Source organism: Chelonia mydas, chromosome 7 (genome assembly GCF_015237465.2).
Source record: "Chelonia mydas isolate rCheMyd1 chromosome 7, rCheMyd1.pri.v2, whole genome shotgun sequence".
Lineage (NCBI taxonomy): Eukaryota > Metazoa > Chordata > Testudines > Cheloniidae > Chelonia > Chelonia mydas.
Window position 1 is genome coordinate 30,387,921 of NC_057853.1, and position 14,865 is coordinate 30,402,785.

The following is a 14,865-nucleotide window of genomic DNA, read 5'->3' on the forward strand; positions in this document are numbered from 1 at the left end:
AGATCGCCTCTCCATTCCCCTGATCAGCCTAGGAGCCCTCCTCTGCACCTGGGCCAGTTTGAATTCTTCTACCTTGGATGTGGGTGACCAGAACTGTACAGAGATCCAGATGAGGTCTTCCCAATACCTTGTCCCATGGCATTAATACTTCCCTAACTCAACTGGAAATCCCACACCCGATATATTCTAGGATCACATTTGTCTTTTTCTTGGCCACATCACATTGGTGGCTCATCCTGCGATCAGGGAACACCCAGGTCTGCTCCTAAGTTGTTTCCAACTGATGAGCCCTCAGTTTGTAGCAGAAATTCTTGTTGTTAGTTCCTAAGTCCTTGTACTTTGCCCTATTAGTTCTACTTGAAAATATGGCCCTAAGTGCCTAGGGGCTTTGGAATATGCCAGTAGGCTCCTATCTTCATCTTTTGGCATCTAAATCCCTTTGGAAATCTACCCCAAATCCCTTTAGAAAATAGGATTTAGGCTCCAAAGTCCCTTAAATGGCTTTTGAAAATTTTGTCTCGTCTCCACTAGAAAATGAAGTGATGTTAGAACCCAGACTTGGGGGAGGCTCATGTTAGCTAACGTGCTGTTAAATGCTACTTAGCTGTCAGTATTTGAAGGGGCAAGTGGAGTGTCACCTCAGGCGGATATATGTGGTTAACCCTCTAGCCTCAGTGGGGTTTAACCAGAACTGGCTGAGGCTCTGTCTTCACTGCAGAGTTAACTTGAGTTAGCCTAGCTCAAGTGAGAGTGTCTACACGCTGTGAAATACCACTTGAATAGCCATGGGCACATGGGCACTGCACTCACTCGGGCTTCTGGGAGTGTGTTCCACGATTCTTAGCACCGCAGACAGCTGAGCCACTCTATGAATTCTCTCCCACTGAATGGGGGAAGATTGTGTCTGTCCTTTCTGGGCACCCAGGGGATTGTGGGAAGGCATTGGAGGACTAGCAGCACTCGAGTAGTGCTAGCCTGCATCCCCACTACAGAGCACTCATATTAGCAGCTGACATGTTCTGTTCACTTGAGTTTTAGCCTATGTTCCTCTGGGGCCAGCCAACCTGAGTTCAAAGCACCACCCCACTCAAGTGAAGGGGTGTTGTGTGTAGAGAGGAACTGAGTTACGGACAATACTCCTGTTAACTTTGCAATTGACTGTATAGATAGCTGTGTTTAATGTTGTGTTAGTTAACATGACTCCTCAGGGTCAGCTTCTAACATGACCTAATATTCTGGCGAAGGGAAATTCTTACTTCATCTTCCACAGGATTTTAACATGGGTTAGCATGACAGGGGTTAAAAAATACATCCTTTGTCTGAGGCCCTGTCTTCACTAGGACAAAAGGTGTGTTCTTAACTCATGTTCGCCAACGCCTTAGTGGAGACATGGCAAGGTGTAGCTTTAACATGAGTTAGCAGGTGGAGGTGAATACTCCCAAGAGGGAATATCTACACTGCAGTCCTGGGCTGTGACTGCAGCACACATAGGCCCATCTGAGCTACCTTTGATCTAGCTAGCGCAGGTACAAATAGTGGAGCTAGGGCAGCACAGGCTGGGCAAAAGTCTGTTCTGCTGCAGCTTCTTTGCTATTGGGACCTGAGCTAGGTAGAGTCCAGTGAGCTTGGGTATGTCTAGGAGTGCTGCCACCGGAACCCACTGGTGAGCGGGTGACGGCCCCCGGCTCTGCTGATGCACAGCGGAGAGGAGTGTTACAAAGGCCTGCTCTGGTGTATGGGCTCTTTAGCGCAAGCTGTAGTCATTTATGCTTTGAGCTCTGGAAGTCCCTGGTTCAATCCCCGGTATGTCAGCCCAGCGTCGTGTCCTTGTGGGCATTAACTCCACATGTGAACGACTTACCTTCGCTCACCCGAGTTATGAACATACGACTTGTCCTCGTGCAGATGCCCCTATTGTCCAGAGAAGAAGAGTGAACCCTTGTGCCCGTTTTAATGGCTCACCCCATTAATGAGATTAGAAGCTTAGCCAGCCTGCAAGACGCAGCTTCTGTGATATTTCCACTCACTGCAGGGCCAAAGGCTAGCCGAGCAGGGAAAGTGTGTAAATGGTGTTTCTCTCCGCTCCAGCCAGCTTTTCCTAGCTCAAAGCCATGCACACAGGGGGCTGGAGAACAAGAATTTCAGCCAGCCAAAGATTTCAAACTTTAGATGTTTGTTTTTGTTCTGCATTGGAATGAAAATGAGACTTTTTGAAAAAGCATGAGAGCCCCCAGCTTAGCCAGCTAGCCCCAGTGGCCAGGACACTGCCCTAGGGCTCAGGAGACCCAGGGTCACGTCCCTGCTTTGTCTGATTCAGAGAAGGAATGGGAACCTGGGTCTCTCTGTATTTTCTAACCTACCTGGTTTGGTGAAGAATTCCCAAGGAGCTCTCCAGAGAAGCATTGGGTCCATGTGCAGTTACACAACTCCCCTCCCCTAATGCAAAGCTTGTATCCAGATCTCTCTCACACACCAGGTCCATGCTGCCTTTATCTGGTAAAGCAGCAGGAATCCAAAGCGATAAATGTGGCTGCTGCATCTCCGGGTGTGTTACCCCGGTGGGGAAGGAGCCTTTAGGACTTAGCTGAGCTCCAGCTTAGGCTGTGGGGATGGACCCAGGGATCCTGCAGAAGCCACGCACTACATCCTCACTTTCCCACTACTCAGGGGCTCTCCAGACACAATCAGATGGACCTTGTTACTGTGGCCATAAATTATATCTGCCTTTCAATTCTCAAGCCTGCCAACTGCCTGGAGGCTAAATTAGGGAGGCAGTGTGGCCTAGTGGAGTGAGCACTGAACTGGGATATAGATGAGTTGGGTTCTGGTCGTAGCCCTGCTGGCGACCATGCGCAAATTACAGCCCCTTTGTGCCTCAATTTCCCCATCTGTAAAATGGGGGTAATGATCCTGCCTTCCTTTGGAAAGCACTCTGAGTTCTGCTGCTGGAAAGCATGAGCTAAGAGTAGGGACTATTATTATTATTGAATCCCAGGGTAGGCACCACACTTAGGCTAGTTCCTGTCAGTGTGAGGAGTTGCTCCATTACCTCGAGCAGTTGGGATCCAAAGACTGCCAGGCACTCCAGGGCACTAGGCACCACCCGTAACCCCAGCCATGCCCCTTGCTGCTGTGTCAGCAGATGGCAGAGTTAAGATGCACGGGGAAGTTCGCACCTCTGGTAGCTGTTTCAGGTTGTCTGCAAACTGAGGCAGGTGACATTGACACTCAGGTCATGTTTTCAAGCTTTTTCTTTGATCTCTCTCTCTCTTGCTCCCCATAGACACCCTTCTGTCTTTCACTAAATGAAAACTGTGATTCTAACTCATCCCGAGACTCCAGCAGCTGCTCAAAAGCCACAAGTGGAAACAAGACGTCCTCCCTTCCTGCCCCCCTCTTTAATCCGCTAGACCCACTCCCCTCCCAGAGCTAGGAATAGGACCCAGGAGTCCTGACCCTCCCTGCCCCCCGTCTCTGGTGAGCATGGAGGAGTATCCCCCACATTGTCTTCTGGATCCCAGGACTTCCCTGGGACATAACCCTTTTTGGTGATTTTCCCCCTGCATTTCATGCAGTCTCCCGAGTGTTCTCCATTCATGCTGATGGAGCGATACCATCCCCATGGCTTTGCTGCAGGCAGCTAATGTGTGTGACCGGCTTTAGCCAGGCTCCAAATGTGCCTGCTCCAATCTGTGTGTTAAGCTTACCTTCCTGCTACGCCACTCCCTCCTCTCTGATCAACTTGGGCTTTAGACTCCTACTTCCATCGATGAGGCTGCAGCTTTGCAAACTCCAAGGGACTTTTTATGTCCACAGTGGGCATCAGTTCAGCCCGACCTCTTTTATCCTTCTTCCCAACCCAGCACACCCTTCTGACAGTGATATATAATCAGGCTAGCCCTCCCCAGCAACCATGCACGTTTCAGGGCTGCCAGACTTCAATTCAGCTCGGCTCTTTGTAAATCCATCCTTTTCAGCGTCAGGTTCCAGTTTGCAGTCTGAAGGAATTTTTATTTCCTTGCAGGTTGTCCCAAGAGCCTCCCTTTTTTTGGCAATCTCTCCCCCGCCCCGAGACTTGGTGTCTGATTCCTCCTGCTTTCTTCCCAAAAGTTACTTAAAACAGGATAATAAACCCAATCCTTTCTCAAAGCTCCCCGGCAGCAGGGTGTTCTTGCATGACCAAGCTGAGGGATTTGTATTCACACCCACTCTGTGGAGGCAGAGTTGTTGTGTTACTCAACCGTGGAGGTAGCTCCCCTCCAATCCGCTTGACATACGCTGCTGAGTTGTCACGGCTGACTTCGAAGGGGGAGCGGGCTCTGCTGCTTTTTCTTTATGAGGGGATAGCTTTTCAAAAAAGAAAAGGAAGGGAAAAATCCATTCCCACCACAGGTTGGACGTGAGATCAGCCCTTGCAGTGAGGAATCCAGGGTATTATCCCTCTGGGTTGAAACTTCTCCCCTGCAAAAATGATTGGACAAAGCTATTAGGTAAAGGGTATTTGCAAAGGAGGAAATAGCAGAGTTGCTGGCCTAGTAATTAATAGCCATTGCGCACACACAGCTCAATCTGACACTGCCAGTAGATCAGAGGAACGCACACACAGAGGTTGACACACGCATTCACACACGTACACAGATTTGCACTGAGAAGGACACACACACAGATCGACATAAACAGACTCATGTAGAGATTGACACACAGAGACTCCCTAACACACACATGTGCACAGAGACTGAGACACATACAGAAACACAGGCAGAGAGAGACTCTCACAGGGACACACGGTCACACACAGACCTGACACACACACACACAAGTGACACACACACACAGAAGCACATATACATACATATGATCTATCTGTCTGTCTCTCTCTCACACTCTCTCTCTCTCTCTCTCTCTCTCTCTCAGACACAGACACACACACAGTCTTTCACTCAGACACAAACACATATGGAGTCTGTATTTCGGTGTATCAGAGTTGGGAGAAATAATTGTGCCGTCCTTCATTGCCAAACCTATATTCATACCAATGAGGCTGCAGACAAACTAGAGCAAGCAGGTGACGAGTTCTAGATACTCAGAACTTTGTGAAAACGAGAAGCCCCTTAGCTCAATCTCTGGATTTGGCTCAATGACCCACATTTTTCAAAAATGACTTAGTGATTTGGGGTGCCTGACCTGAGACTCCCAGGGTTTCTCAGAGGGGACTTTCTGGACACCAGGTGCCTGCATTTCAGAACCCCCTCTAAGAACAAAACATCCCCAAATCATGAGTTTCTTTGGAAAATGTAGACTCTTGTGGATGGACTTTTTAAATAATAATATAGCGCTTTCCATCAGTAGACCTCAAAGCACTTTACAAAGGAGGTCAGTATCATTAGTTCCATTTCATACATAGGGAAACAGAGGCACAGAGTGGGGCAGTGACTTACCCAAGGTCATACAGCAGGCCAGTGGCCAAGCAGGCAATAGATCAGGTTGCCCGAGTGCCAATCCAATGCTTTATCCACTAGGCCACAGAAAGTGGGGTCAAATGCGTAGACTTAGGCTCCTGAAATCGCATTTTCAAAAGCGATGAAGACATTTAGGAGCTGAAGTCCCATTGATTTTAAATGAGATTTAGGCTCCTAAGGCCCAGATCCTCAAAGGTATTTAGGCTCCTAACTCACATTGAAACTAGGCACCTAAATACCATTGAAGGTCTGGGCCTAAATGACTTTTGAAAAGGAGACTTAGGCTCCTAAATCACATAGGCACATATGAAAATTGTGCTCTAAGTTTCTAAGTCACTTAGGGATTTTTGAAGATGTTCCCCTAAAGGCCTATGAGACTTCTGAAATTGGGACTTGGGCACTTTTGAAAATGTCACTCATTAAGCACCATCCCACAATTAATTTCTAATTCCCCACTCCTTTGAAAATCTGTTGTTATGGTAAGGCTTGGAAGCACCGACCAAAATGGATTTTTGAACTCATTTGAAATTTCAAAATAGTTGTCAATTCAAGATGGGTCTGTTTTCCATCCTCTCACCTTCCATCATCTGCAAAATGTTTTCAGCTGAAATTTTGATCACAAATATCCATCAGCATTTTATTATTTACCAAAAATTCCAGAAAGCAGCTTCTGATAGAAAACGTTCTGTAGAACTTCTCACCAAAGAAGGAAAGATTTTTCTAATGTTGATGATTTTCTGTGAAAGTTAAAAAAAAAAAGAAAAAAAGAAAAAGTTTTTGGCTGGGGGAAAAAACGTAGTTCATAAATTTCATCCGATTCTAAAACTGATGAACTTTGGCAAAAACTGCCTTTGGAGAAGCCAAAATCTCTGAGCCTCTGTAAAGCAGAGGAATGAAAACTAAGAAGATGATCAGAGATTAAATTTCAGAATGAAATCAGAATAACATGATCTGTGTTCAAGCAAGGTTGTATACACAGGGGGCATTGCCTTGGTCAGTAGAAACTTCTGTGTCTTTGAAACGTTCAAGGAGGGTGGGGATTTCGTTCAGTCACACAGACATGGGTTGGTATTGGCATAATGAAAAAATGCTCCCATCCCGCCTGATGTTTTTGGATTCTGCTCGGAGATGAGCCACATGGCTCTCCCGAGAAAGAAAAGAACAGAAGGGGGAAAAGCACTGAGTGAAGGCATGACTGGAATAAATGACTTCAAGATGGAGCTGTGGGGGGAAAAGAAAAAGAAAAGCCGTCTGGTGGCTTTTTAAACCATTTCTGCTAGCGTGGGGTGTTGACAAATTGGCTTAAAGTTTCAAGGCTGCGTGGTATGGTAAGAATCCTTCGCCTGGCATTATCTGTGCTGCCGGAACTTGTGTTATGGAAATCGGGAGCCTGCAGCGTGGATTTCTCCAATTAATTTCCAGCAAATGGGATTTTCACAGCCCATCTCTGGACCCCTTTGCTCTAACTTTCTGTTCCGCCTTTCCTCTCTTTTCAAGCAAAACCACATGGGCTCATGGTGCAAAGAAATGGAGTTTGTGCTCCAACCCTCCCCCTTAGAATCAGACCCCCAGAGGCCAGATTTTCCAGGGCTCAGCACCACAAGTGAGGACAGAATTTTCTCCCTCAAAAGCTCAGTTCCCATCCTGCTGAAAAGCCAAACCTGAGTATCCCGCTGAGTGTGGGCTGGAGAAATCTTGTCCAAATTGTGGGGCTGGGAGGGTCCCAGAGCTCAGGTTCCGGCCCAAGCCCAGAAATCTTCACAGCAATGAAATAGCCCTGCAGCCCGAGCCCTGTGAGCCTGAGTTGGCTGGCACAGGCCAGCCACGGGGTTTTCTTTGCTGTGTAGACCCACCCAAAGCCATCCACACTCTCAACAGCCTGATCTTCCTTGCAAGCCTGTCGCTTCTAATAATCTGGAACCCTGAGTGCTGCAGCTCTTTTAGCCCTGCTACCTTATGAGAGCAGCAATTCACCCTTGCGAAGAAAACCTGTGAATCTGCCTTCAACCCCTCCACTTCCTGCAATTTGCTGGGCTGGTGAAAACAACCCAGCTTCATTAGTGTCACTGAGGCCAGATCCCCTGTTGTTGTGAATGGGCGTTTGCGTCATTAGAGCCGTTGGGGCCAGATCCCCAGCTGGTGCAAATAGGCCATAGCTCCACTGGAGCCAATGGGTTCCGATCCCCAGCTAGTGTAAATCAGCATTGCTCCATTGAATTAAAGGGAGTTACACCGGGAACAGCTGGTCATTAGAGTCCAGCTGGTGTCTCACCAATAATGTCTGGCTGATGCACTGCAGAGTGCAGTACCACTTGCTGCCACTGGGGGTGACTTTTGATGGGGCAGATCCACTCCAAGGCTGGGACAAAGGGAGAAGATATAGCCCCCCTGAGAGGACAGGGCTGTCTGCCCATGGCTCACTGCAGCCTTTACTCCCAATTCCCCCTCTCCCCTTCCCCCACCTGCGCAGTCCTGACACTTCCGGTTTCTGGGCACCGATGGACGCTGCTTTACACCACTGGGAACGTGGCTCCGCGCTGCAAGCCAAAGCTGGCACCACATAGGCCCGGTCAGCAGCAGCTTCAAAGCCCTCTCTTATTAATGAAGAATTCCTGGTTCATTTCAGCACTGAAAGAAACCTGTGTAATAAAAGGCGCTAAGGGGGTCTCAGTGGCGGGGCAGGGCCACGCAGAAAGCACAGGGAGCATGGGGCGGCTCTGCCAGTAGAGCACAGGAAGGGCTGTGCCGTTCTCCCAGTGGGGTTATGGATGTAGATAATCTCCCTCCCCTCTTATTCTGCAAAACTCAGAGGTGAAGCTTAAATCCCCTTTGATGTTATTACAAGTGCTTTTTTCCGTTCAATTAATAGCAAGGAAAAGAAGTGCTGTGAGAGCTCCCCAGAGCCAGATACGCTGGTAAATATTAACAGAGGCACCAGACTGGATCTGACCAATGGCCCAGCCAGCCCGGCATCCCATCCTCACCCTCTCACCCCTGCTGATCACACCATTGGGCCCATCTAGCCTGGTATTCTGTTCCCACTCCCTGCCCCCAGATCAGACCAGTTGGCCCATTTAGTCCAGTATCCTGCCTCTCACCCACCCCTGCCCAGATCAGACCAATGGGCCCAGCTAGCCTGGTATCCCATCTCTCACCAGCTGCAAGAAAGCCCGTCTCTGCTGTTCTTGGTACGTACTGTGTGCACGGCGGTAGCATCCAGGAGGCCCAGGCTGGGACTCTGTTGTGCTAGGTGCCGTACAGTCCCTGCCCCAAAGAGCTTACGTTTGAAGTAATCTGTGCCTCAAGGTGCTACTGAAATACTGCTAATAATGCACATGCCAGAATTGGGCTTTGATCTTGGTACTACCATCATACCAATAACAATGTGCTCACCATAATGACTACTCAGTCTGGACTGGGGCCTCTATCATAATATCAGTAATAATGCACACCCTATAATGAGTCATTGATCTGGGTTGGGTCTCTAGTTGCTACTGTAATACTAAGAATAACACACACATCGTAATGATACCCTGATCTCAGTCAGGATGTGTAGGCACTGCCATAATGTGGACAGCATAATGATGCTACTGTAATACCAGTAACAATGCACATGCTCTAATGATGCCCTGATCTCAGTCTGTAATACAGATACTGTGGATGAAGTGGCTAGTGCACATTCATGCTGCTGCCCCCTGCTGAATGGAATGAGAACCATATGTCATAGGCCCCAACCCGTTAAGAGCAGGGGGTGATTCTCCGTTTACTCTCCATGATTCTCTGCACCCTGAGTTTGAGTGAATGTGACTCTGTGACATTCTCCGCCTCTTGCTAGAAGCAAACCCCAGAAGCGACTAGTCAGACTGCGTTAGCTGCAGCCGGCTCCGAACGTGAGACTGGCCATATTTAAAGCAAGGGGAGATATCAGAGGGTGGGGGAGATAGTTGTGAGCAAATTTGCAAAGGTATCTCACCAGCACCAGGGTCGATTGGGAATCTGCAGTGGCACATCCTACCCCAGGGTACCTGGGCTGTGCCGTCTCCCTGCCAGGGCAGCTAGAAGGATGCATGCGGCAGCCCTGGTCCCAACCATCAGCCGATGAAAGCATCTCACACACAAGCGTGGCAACAGATTGTCACCAGAGTTGTGAAGGGGGAGAGCAGTGTTAATTACAGGCGGGCAGCAGGGCTCTTTGATCTTCCCCACTGCTTGCAAATTAGCGTCTTAGGGTTTTTTTTAATAATAATGAAAAAGCTGCTTTTGTTTCAAACGATCAAATGAATAAGTAAATACTCTGCTGTTTGTGCAAAGCAGAAAAATCTGTAAAGAAGCAGCAGATTGAACTAACAGGTAGGTTTCAGAATAGCAGCCGTGTTAGTCTGTATTCGCAAAAAGAAAAGGAGTACTTGTGGCACCTTAGAGACTAACAAATTTATTTGAGCATAAGCTTTCGTGAGCTACAGTAGGGGCACTGGATTGGGAGGCCGGACAATCCAATATAGTTTTATGGGTGGAGAAGAGGTCTTGGAGGATTCCAAGTCCCTGAGCAGACATGCCAACCTACTGTTAATATGCACTTTTCATCAGCAGCTTTTAAAGAATTTACAAAGGAGATTATCATTATCCCCATTGTACAGATGGGGAAATTGAGGCACAGAGACAGGTGGAGTGATCTGCTTAAGGTAACACACCAGGCCAGTTGTAGAGCCAGGACTAGAACCCAGGTGTTCTGAGTCTCAGATCAGTGCCATAGCCAGCATGTTTGCCCTGGCTTATGCCTGGTCTCTGACGACTGTTAACTGTAGCAAATTGCTAGTGTATGTAAGGCCCAGGAATCAGGACTCCTGTGTTCTAGTCCCAGCTCTAGGAGGGATGTATAGTCTAGAGATTAGAATAGATGGGACCGGGCATCAGGACTCCTGGGTTCTATTCATAGAATCATAGAATCATAGAATATCAGGGTTGGAAGGGACCCCAGAAGGTCATCTAGTCCAACCCGCTGCTCAAAGCAGGACCAAGTCCCAGTTAAATCATCCCAGTTAAATGATCCCAGTTAAATTATTCCATTCCCTGAGGTTGCTCTAACTTATGCCAGCCCTAAAACAGTGGGAATGGCAAGGTGTATTAAAGCCAGAAGCCTCCCTCAATTCCCAAAAGGCAGGACCAGAGTAAATGAGAATCAGGCTAAAGACGTGTAATTTTCTAGGCCTGGACAATGCAGAATTTATCCCTGGGGCATGGCTGCAGAGGGCAGCACAGAATAGAAAAAAAAAGAGTGCATTTTAGTCCCTTTATTTTTAAAAAATAATTGGAAACAGAATCTGCTTAAGAAAAAAACCCAACAGAATAATTGGTCCTGACTGCTAATATTTTGGCACTGTTTTAAATATTCCATCTAAAGAAATTGGCCCCCCAAAGCCCCAGAATGGTTGGCTGGTTTGTGTGAAAATCCCTGCTTTCTAGCAGCCAGGGGTCAATGCAAAAGGGCTGACTCGCCCTCAATGCAAAGCATGCATTGATTTAAAAGTGTTGGTCATTTATTTGAATGCTTCTGTGTCCAACATTTCACTGGTGCGCCCCATAAAATACAACACAAGCCTTTTGCAGTGGCATGCGCAGTGCACCCTGGCAGCAAAGCAGGGTACACATTTTGTTGGTGGATCCTTTCTTATTGCCATAGCTTGGAGTTGGTAGTGTGGTTTCCGAATCGAAAGGGTGCTTCAGAAAGGATCTTCATGGAGTAATGGGCAAACAGGACTGAATACATCACTGGGAAAGGGGGGAATGATCTGTAGGAAACAGGATTAGACTTGAGATCCTTCTAGTTTAGTTTAGAATGATCTTCTTCAGTCTCTCACTGATAGAGCCCAGTCCAGTCCCTTCCCCTATGCCTCTCCAGAATGCAGGGAGAGTTCACCTCTAGTTCACAGGGCCAAATCCAACCTCAGTCAGTAGAGGCAGAATTTCATTCCCTGCCCCTTGGCCCACGAGTCACATGAGCTTTGTGGATCTCACCCTAATTCCTTGTGAAGAGGGGCCCGTATTCAAGACACCTTGGACCTGTTTTTCTGTCATCCCACATTGTGTGTGGTCCTTTGCCTAGTACAAAGTGAGCGGAAAACACAAAGGGCTGCTTATCCTTCACACGTGTGCAGTCCTTTGCACTAGCACAGTGTTTTGTGTAAAACACTGGAGGCTTGATTCTCCATTGCCTTGGACCCTATGCTGTCATTTGTACTAGTGCAAAGTGAGTGTACAACACAAGAGGCCTGATTCTCCATCACTCTGCCCCATGTGTGCTCATTTGCACTAGTACAGAGCAAGTGTGGAATGCCACCCAGTTGGAACACTAGCATTTTACACTCTCTAGTGTAAATGATTGCACATGGTTCAGAACAATCCCTAGTGTTTCCACACTCAATTTACACTAGTGTAAATGACTGCATAGGGCACAAGGCCACTGAGAGCCTCGCTCATTGCACCCTTTCAGTCACTGATTGTCCACCATGGAAACTGAACTCCTGCACCCTGCTCTGTGTCTACCGCCTGTTTAACAGCGGATAGCTCCTGAACTACCATCGCCAGGCCATCCTTCCCCTTGCTGGCTGAAAACCAAGATTCCCAGCTACTTATTGAATGCACAGAACTTTTTGCTCCAGACAGCAGATGCCAATATCAGATGGGAATTGAAGAAGCAAGTCCCCATGCCCCCAAAAAAATTTCCAAGAGAGTAATCGGAATGATGTGATTTTAAGGTGGAAAATCGAGTGGACAGTCTCTCGCTTTGCACAGGTCCATAGAAATTATATTCCAGCCCCAATGGACTGCATAAAATTACCCACTGGCAGACACAGCCCAGACTGAGAGGTGGGAACAGGCAACAGGGAGCGTGTGCAAATTACTCTGAACTGAAATAGCCACATTGCAGCCTGCATCCCCTGCTCTATTCCTCCTCCCTCTGCCACCTGCAGCCACCTTGGTGGCAGCTGCACCCAGCCCCCCAGTGGCAGCAGGTGGTACTGCACCTTGTAGTGTCTCAAACCATGCAGCCCAGAAGCATTTTGAATGGATAGCACTGGGGTGGGGACTGCACCTGGTGCCCAGCGCTGTTGTGTTAATTCCATGCTGGGCTGTAATATGTCGCTGAGTGAGGGCTTCCTCTTGGCCAACACGTACTGAACCCCGGGACATCCAGAGCTAAAAACATGAGCTGCGCCCACCTGAGCAGGTGGTCTTTAACCAAGGGGCCCTACCTATGGGATGGCACAGCGGGGGACTTGTAGCCAAAGCAGGGCAAATAATGGGTTTCTCAGTGTATGGCAATTCCGACAAATCCGGGAAAAATGTATTTGGGGTCAAAGAGAAAACAAAACTTTTCAAAATTTTCGGTGAGTCAAAAAGTCTAAGCCAGTGTTTTGTTTTGGGACATTTTAAAAATGTTTTTAAATTAAAATAAAACCAACGGCAATTTTGCATTGAAAAAATCAAAACTTTTTGATTTTTTCAGAATCCCCCCCCCCCCCCCCCCCCGAACAATTTGGCGAAACCAACACAAATTCAGGAAACAGAGCTGCATATTTTGCTGACAAAAGTTTTGGTCAGAAAACATCACCCAGCTCTTGCTGTGCCGTGCTCAGCGGCTGTTATGTCTGCAAGAGGGTGGACGTCTGTGTGGGGGGAAGTGCTGAGAGTACAGCGGGACCCTCTGGATCTTTCACTCTTTGTTTCCATTGGAGCCGGCGTCCCAGCCACGACCTGAGCAGCCCCCTCTCCCCATCACAGGCTGACGCAGACATTTATGGAAACAGCCCAGTCTGCTTCTCTGCTCCCATTCCCTGCCGCTCGCTTTCCTTGGTGACCTCCCTGCCCTTTGCCATCTGCAGGAATCTGAATGTGACACTCCGCTCCAGGGCAGGCCCCAGATGTTGCATGGAGCGGGGTAGATTCATTTCTTCATGCTGCTACAGCAGAACAAATGTGGCTTGATGCAATCAGGCAGACAGACATTGTGATAAGGGCAGTGCGGCGGGACACAGAGTCACCTGGGTTCTTCTGCTTGCTTTGCTGCGTCAAGCCCCTTCCCCTCTCAGTGCCGGTGTTTCCCCTCCCACCCTGGTTCTTTCTAGATTGTAAGCTGATCAGTTCAGGGACTGTCTATTACTGTATGCTTGTGCAGCACCCAGCACAATGGGGCCCTGATCTTAGTTGGGGCTTGTGCATCACCTGGCACAATGTGGATTCTGATCTCAGTTGGGGTCCAGTCTCAGTTTAGGCACCACCGTAATGCTGCTAATAATAACACTGGGGTCGTATGAAAAGTTCCCGGGCACCAGTAATGGAGTGAGACTGGAACTGCCTGCAGCAGCCGCTCACTTGAATCCGCACGCACATGGGGACTGGATGACACCACACCCTGAACTGGAGACCTAGATGACAGAGATGGGAGCACAGCCTTGGTAGTATTTGAACTTGTAAACCCAGGTGAGTTGCTGTGTCTCAGCCGTAGCCATCTATCCACAGCCACCCATTTAACATCCATCTCTATCCGTACCTGCAGTACAGAGCCCCTCTATCCAGCCCCACTGTAGAGCCCTCTATTGATCCCCATCTTCCCCATTTTTCTGTGTATCTTCATGCATAGCCCTGTCTCTTTCTCCCCTCCCCTTACTGGCTCTTCTGTGTGGAGCTCTGTGCCTCTGAACAGAAGCAGCTCAGCCAGTGTACAGGGCTGCTTCCCAGCCTGTCCCTCACCCATTCCCAGGAGCTTTCACAGGGGCTGCTCCGGCTGGAGAGTGCCTGGTGAGTAAGAGCCTGTCAGAAAGGAAGGGCCCACACTGAGCCCTGTATTTTGAGGGGAATCAGGCAAGAGGAGGTACCCATTCCACAGGGTGTTTAACGTAGTGACAGCTATTTATACAGGGATCCCTTGTCTGGTTCTGAGATGCAGCCAGCTCTGGGGTGAAGTGCAGGGGCTGTTTACTTCAGGGATCCCTCACCTGGCACTGAGATGCAGATAGCTCTGGTGCGGGAAATCTGTTTATTCAGGAATTCCTTGACAGGCACTGACATGCAGCTGCCTCTGGGGTGGAGCAGTTGTTTGTACAGGGATGTATCACTTGGTGCTTAGGTGCAGACAGAGGTTTGGGCAGATATTTATACAGGGATCTCTTGACAAGCACTGAGATGCAGCTGCCTCTGGGGTGAAACACTTCTACCCATGCCAGCAACACTTTAGGGTGACTGATGTATCCAACAGCTGGTGGCTTGGAGAAATGGCATTAACTGAGCTGGATTTTAACCAGGGCACTGGGAGTGAAAATAAAAACCCTGCCAGAAACCTCCCCCCCTCCCCCCACCTGGCCAGTTCTTTAAAGCTGGTTTCCCCCGGATCCCCAGCTCCTAAGCT

At 48.5% G+C, this 14,865-nt stretch overlaps 2 protein-coding genes across 6 annotated transcripts in view; one reads left to right on the forward strand and one right to left on the reverse strand.

Annotated features, from left to right (window-relative positions):
* MACROD1 (mono-ADP ribosylhydrolase 1) overlaps positions 1 to 14,865 on the forward strand; it is a 184,083-nt gene that overhangs the window by 55,188 nt on the left and 114,030 nt on the right. The window lies entirely within an intron of this gene.
* FLRT1 (fibronectin leucine rich transmembrane protein 1) overlaps positions 1 to 14,865 on the reverse strand; it is an 85,621-nt gene that overhangs the window by 15,355 nt on the left and 55,401 nt on the right. The window contains exon 3 of the mRNA XM_007070318.3: positions 3,708 to 4,461. The gene's annotated coding sequence lies outside the window, so the exon portion shown is untranslated. The remainder of the gene's footprint in view (positions 1 to 3,707; positions 4,462 to 14,865) is intronic.